Below are 6,892 nucleotides of genomic sequence, written 5' to 3'. Positions count from 1 at the left end.
ATTCTGTAATTGGTACTTATAATCTAATATTTTGTTTCAATAATAATAATAATTAAAAAAAAAATAATAATAAAAAAAAATCTTATATCTTATTTATTTCTATTCACCACAATGCACCCAGTGCTGATGAACTGGCAACCGCTGCTTGCTTCTCAATCGGAGCGCTCGAGCGCTCGGCACTATCACACACCACTAAGAAGTGATGCTCTCCTTCACACTGCTGTAAGTGAACAGCGAATCGCGCTGGTATTGTGTGCGTGCAACTGAGCACCGATGTCCGACTTCGATTGCGATGGCGACAAATCGGCGAAAACTGAAAGCCGGCTGGCCTTGCCAGGCTTTGATGATTCTGCTTTTCTCACTAATTCCGAGTTCACACTGCGTTTTACGATATCTCGAACAGTTCGAAAACGCGCGAAAAAAGCACACCCGGGCGATAAAAAAAATAAAATAACAGCCAACGGTAACCGAAAACAATGCTTTAACGGAGACGCTCACAGCACATGGTTACTCGAAGCTTATGCCGAAGAATGAGGATGTGCGATCAAATGGTAGAGATTTTATGAGTTAATGCTTAATGAGTTCCTCTTCCTCTTCTGAATCAAGTACATCGACGTTGTTTTAGCGATACGATTTCACTAGGTGCGTACTAGGTACGGTTCGAGAAATATGTCCATACTTTAGTATATCGGACGGCTCTGGTTTGATTAGTATCCGAAAAAATACAAATGTTCACCTCCGTACTGCATCCCCGGCTTCTTTTCCACCGGAGAAATCACAATCACGATGTGCGCATTTCGCAACTTCCCAAATATGACAACAAGGTTACTTACCCTCTGAAGTAAAATGGACGAATCGTTGGTAGAGATGTATATTGCATCTGGCATAGTTTTTACATAATTTTGGTAATATTTACTAAAAATGTGTACATTTTACCAATAATTCTACTACTAAAGATCTGGTAGCTGGGTTTACTAATGTTTTTTTCCAGTGTACAGAGGCGCCTTGGTTTGACCCAAGGTGCGTATAAATATCAATAACAGGTGAAGCATCATCGCCACTTCAATAGGTTGAGGAATACGGGGTGTACAGCGGGGGTTGTTTGTTTTGTTATTGTATGAAACATCACTTTTGCATTTTCAAATGCGCGAATTGTCTGTGTTAAAAAAGTGAAATTGAACCAGGAAAAAGAACTTGAGGCGCACTTTTCAAATTCGAGATCAAGCAAGTCTGCTAAGTATTTGATTATTGTTTCATGGTAAGTTTTTACAGCTGCCCTTTTATTGTGCTGTAAGCAAGCAGAGGAAGAGTATATGGATTATTTTCTGTGGGAATGACGAATTCTGGTGTTCAGACCAAAAATATGTTTGCTCGAATCATTTTAATTCGGGGGATAAAAAGACGGGTGGGTAATGTCGGGGACATAACCGGAGTGACGTAGGACTATACAAAGGGGACAGCTTTTGTTAAATATATATTTTAAATATATTGTTTTATTTTCTTCTCCTACGTGAATACCTACCTATCTACCTGAAAAATGGATTAGTTTACTGTTTACTCTTTATGAATATGTTGATGGTTCTCAAAAGAACCTTTGGTGTTGTGTTTTTGTTATCACTCGATATTCCCATCTTGTTCGGTTAAACCTTCCTGTTTAGTTATTGCGTTTGCCACTCGCCACAGCTTTCACAGTTGGAAAATTTCTTCCCATCCAGCTTGTGACATATTGTTCAGTAAATTACATTTAATGCGACTTAGCCACTCACTGAAACTAATTGTTGCCTTGCCGAACCGAAGCTGATCTGTTCTTGATGCGTGTTTTCTGATTGTCATGAGCAGCTTTGCAAGCCAACTCGAGCACTCCGACGGCCGAAACTCTATAATCGCTGTTAGGTATACTGGTGCTCCGGCACCAATCCGTTCGGCCTAGTTACCCTTGCGGAGCAATCAGTGAATGCGGCCAACAGGGAACTGGAGATCTGCACGGTTCGAGTGAGACTTTGCCTTTCCCTTAACTTGTCCTCCTTTGTTACGTCCACGATGCCGATGCCGTACAACCACACGGGTTTACGGTTTGAAAGAAAATAAGATATTTTTTTGGGGTCCGCGTGTTTTATACTCTAGCGCAATTTAAGAATTGGTGAAAATCAATAAGCTCTGAACAACTGCCAAATTCACATACTCATCATATCCTGGCAAACAAATTATGAAAAAATCAATTTGTGTTTTATTATTATTTTGGATAATGTTTTAGAAAGCATTGAACTGTATTTCCTAAACTCTTATTTGGAAGGTTTAATGGCCCTGAAAAGCGCCTTGTTTTATGGAATGGTTCCAATTTAGAAAACTTAGTACTCGTGGTTTTGAAAAAAAAAACCATTTCGAACGCCCTCGATGCCGCCTTGTTCTGGATTTGCCACCAAAGCAGTTTGTATAAAGAACAAACTTTTTTCTTCTGCTACCTGATGCCGTTTTGCGATTGCGTTTGCCACTCGCCACTCGCTGCAACTGCCTGTTGTCTTGATGTCCACCGAACCGAATGTGTTCTGTTCCGAATGCGGGTTTTCTTATCGTCGCGAGCAGCTTTGCCAGCTAACTCGATCACTTCGGCGGCCGAAACTATATAACGCCGGCTAGGTGGACTGGTGCACTGGTACTAACGCGCTCGGCCTAGCTACCCTTGCGGGGAACTCCAGATCAACACGGTTCGAGCGGGATTTTGCCTTTCCCTTCACTTTTCCTCCTTTACCATGTCCAGACATGGCTGCTTGGGTTGGTTTGTTGATGTGTTGTGATGCAAACCGATGTGGTGTACGGTTTGGATGAGAATGATCGTTACGGCAGCGGAGCGGGGATTTTTAAGCAGACTGGCTGGCTCGAGAATTACGCATGTGTGAGACTGCGACCAATGTTTCGTTCATTTTTTTCTTTTTCCTTTCCACTCGTGCTTCATTCTATTTCGCTGCTGCTCTGGTTGCCCGATTTGGTCGGTACAATTTGAGGAGCACAAAATGAACCAATCAAAAATGAGCACATAATGCATTTTGACAATGCTTGATATTTCACAATTATTCAATTATTTATCTCGAGAAAAATGAAATGTTATTCATTATGATAGATGCGTAGATATATTTCCTACCAATTGATGCAAAAACCTTTGCGATCTATTGAGAAATGCTCGAGTTATAAGCGTTCAAAATCTTGCATTTTTTCCTACTTGTTCAGTGCCTAAATTTCCATTTCACCCCCTATATCTTCCGGTTAGACGTAGTCCTACGTCAATAACGTAGACAAATTTTGAAAAATGGCAAAGTAACAAACTCAAATCAGCGAATGACATTAATTAATTTCTATTTAGCATTACCAACTGACTCCGGACCTATGAACCAGAATTATATTGAGTTTCCTCATACTCTCGAGAATTCTTTCTGAAAAGAAAGTTTCCTGAGACTACACATCGGGTATCTGACGTTCATTCATTATCTTTCCTGCTTGTGATATATAGAATACTAGCTGACCCGGCAAACTTCGTCCCGCTCAAAATTTCCATTCCAAACATTCACGTTTTCTTTCTTACGATCAATTTTCAATTGTCATGTTTGGTTGAAATATGTGTAATATTTTTATGGCACCCCCTCTCCATTCCAGAGGAGAGAAGGGTGTCATACCATAATAGAAACATGTCGTGCTCTCTAAAACTTCCACATACCAAATTTGGTTCCGTTTGCTTGATTGATTTCCGAGTTATGCGAGTGTCAAACCACCATAGAAACATATATCGATCCCTAAAACTTGTTATGCCAAGTTTGATTCCATTTGCTTGATTAGTTCTCGAGTTATTAAGCCCCTCTCCCCTTCAGAGAGAGGAGAGGATTGTTAAACTATCATAGGAACAATTGCTGCCCCCTAAATTCTCAACATGTCAAATTTGGTTCCGTTTGCTGAATTAGTTTTCGAATTATGCAGAAATTAATACTTCATTTGTATGGCAGTTTCATCACCCCTTAGAGAGGGAGGAGGAGTGTATAAACACCATAGAAACGTTTCGTGCCCTCTTAAACTTTCACATGTCAAATTTGGCTCCATTTGCTTGATTAGTTTTCGAGTTATGCAGAAATTTGTGTTTCATTTGTATGGCAGCTCTCTCCCCTTAGAGAGGTGGGAGGAGTGTCTATCCACCATGGAAGCATTTATTGCACCTTAAAACCTCCACATGCCAAGTTAGGGTTTGTTTGCTTGATTAACTCTCAAGTTATAAAGAAAGTTGTGTTTTATTTGTATGGAAGTCCTCCCCTACCCCCTTTAGAAAGAGGGAGGAGTATCTATCCAACATATAAACATTTATTGCATCCTAAAACCTCCAAATGCCAAATTTGGGTTCGTTTGCTTGATTGAATCTCGAGTTATGCAGACATTTGTGTTTCATTTGTATGGCAGCCCCCCTAAGAGAGGGAAGAGGAGTATCTATTTACCATAGAAACGTTTCTTGACCTTTAAAACTCACATGCCAAATTTGGCTCGATTTGCTTGATTAGTTCTCGAGTTATGCAGACATTTGTGTTTCATTTAAATGGCAGCCCCCCCTTAGAGATGGAGGAGGAGTGTCTAACAACCATAGACAAATTTATTGCTCCCCATAACCTCCACATGCCAAATTTGGTTTCGTTTATTTGATTAATTCTTGAATAATGCAGAAATTTGTTTTTCATTTTTATGGCAACTCCTATTCATAAATTGTTGGAAGTGAAGGGTATGGCTGATTAGATTTATATGTTCTGTTGTTATTTACGTTCTCTTCTAGTTTCTATTTCCTAAGGCCATGCGGATCGAACTTCAACAGTAGCTGGAAAATATCAAAATATAATTCTCTGTCAAATATTCTCTCCGGTTTCATGTTCGGGGGTGGTACATCAAAGTTACAACGCCAAATAAAAACCTGTACCATATTTTGCCGCAATTAATCCACCATATAGAAATTCATTCAAGCGCCAATTTTTCTCAATAGGAATGTCTGTTTGATCAGATTCAGCCAAAATGGAGTCAAGGCGATCGAGCGCGGGTCAACAGATGTGTGTGCAATTACATTCACCTGCAAAAGAATGACTGTTGAATGGTTCATTGTAAAAAAAAATTATAGGAGGTTGTGTCCAAGATACGATCACATTGTTGACGTAGAACTACGCTGTTATTCTATATAAGTCGCTTATTCATACCTTCGGATATTATTCTATAATGTTGTGAAATTTTAGAAACAAGTGCTTAGTAGAATAATCTCTGAAATGGTTTTTTCATTGTAGAATTTGTTGACGATAATTGATTGATGATTCATTCTTGCCCTCGAAAAACAATACACTAGCTGATCGTAAGTCGCAATTTATTTCATGTCAATGCAATGAAAATTTACCTCGAACGCTTTTCTTTTTTTTTTTTTGCCTTTTTCGCAATTGACATAGACTCGGCTAGACTCGATTATATACATGTTGCACCAGCACCATTATTCCACATCTCATAACTATATCAATATATCTTTGGCACCGCATGGAAACAACAACAATGACAACACTTGCAAGTACATGTTATTTAGTATTGCCTTAAAGGAATCGCACCTATAGGCATCGTTCGTACAACGTAAACCAAGCGCCAAACAGGCGTTCGCCATAGCATGCATACAGAGCCATACATTGGTGGCTTGAAACTACTAGTAATATAAAACATTTTGCATCATTTTTCGCTATTCTCAAAAGAAACGCTTCTGTTAATATTACTGGCCTCGAAAAAAGTTGTATTTCTTTCTCATGCTCGAGAGAAGCGCAGCTATCAGCCTTCGTGGAGGAAGGTTTGCTACTGGCAAGCGAAACCACATACAAAATTCCAGAACGACATTTACTTTCTCGGTGACAAAACAAGCAAAATAAACTCTTTTTGTTAATAACAACCTCGAAAACAGTAGCAATGCTTCATAGGGCTAATGCAATCCTAGCTGAAGGCACTTTTGTGATTGGCACACGAACCCAAATAACTTATAACATTCCAGTAAGACATTCAAGATGCTTGGTATTCCCCAAATATTTTTTTGACGCACAACCTTATGATTAACTGCTTGGAAAAAGACTGAATTATGCCACACAGCTTGTACTCTGCTGTAACACCCATCGATGCGAATTCGCTGATGAGTTTGTCAAGAACGACCGCCTTCACCACCAGCGGGGGGAGCTTGATTTTGGTTGCTGCCTGGGTAACGGCGTTTACATTTTCGACCGACGCGCCGAAATCGCCTACTTCGCTGTTGTTCGATGCGGCGTCACACTCGCGAAGGCTCGGTTCAGTGCGAGCGCTTTTCACTGCACCAACATCGCGTGCATCATTGGATGACGCTTGCCTCGAAATATTATTGCCCCTGGCAATGCGTTCGTTTTTTGCAGGGCTCGAGCCTGCCTTCCTCTTCTTCTTGCTCATCATACACTACGCGAACCGTCCAATTTATGACGCGGAAAGAAAAATACACGATACGAATAACGCGTAAAACGAACAGAAAAACCAAACGACGATATCCAAGTTGGATTACCACTGGTGGGGTCCAATCTTAGATCGAAGCGTAGCGAAAGCAAAGTGAACTGGATTGGTCAACAGTCCGATGCCGAATGAAAGTTTGCCTCAATTTTTATGTCTATTATTTGTTATAAAATATATTTTTTTTTTTTCACAAAATAAGTGATCAACATATTGTTTTTCAGTCTTCATTTTACCATTTAACAGAGTCAAAGACTGATTTTTTCTTTTCTTTTTTGTTTGCTTTTCCATATATACATTCTGAGCATTTTGCACTGTTTTTTTTTTTCAATTAAAAATTCGTTAACTACCTAACTACCTACAAACTATCTAAACCTACTAA

This window comes from Toxorhynchites rutilus, chromosome 2, assembly GCF_029784135.1.
Source record: "Toxorhynchites rutilus septentrionalis strain SRP chromosome 2, ASM2978413v1, whole genome shotgun sequence".
NCBI classification, from domain to species: Eukaryota; Metazoa; Arthropoda; class Insecta; order Diptera; family Culicidae; genus Toxorhynchites; species Toxorhynchites rutilus.
Note: the sequence above shows the minus strand (reverse complement) of the source record.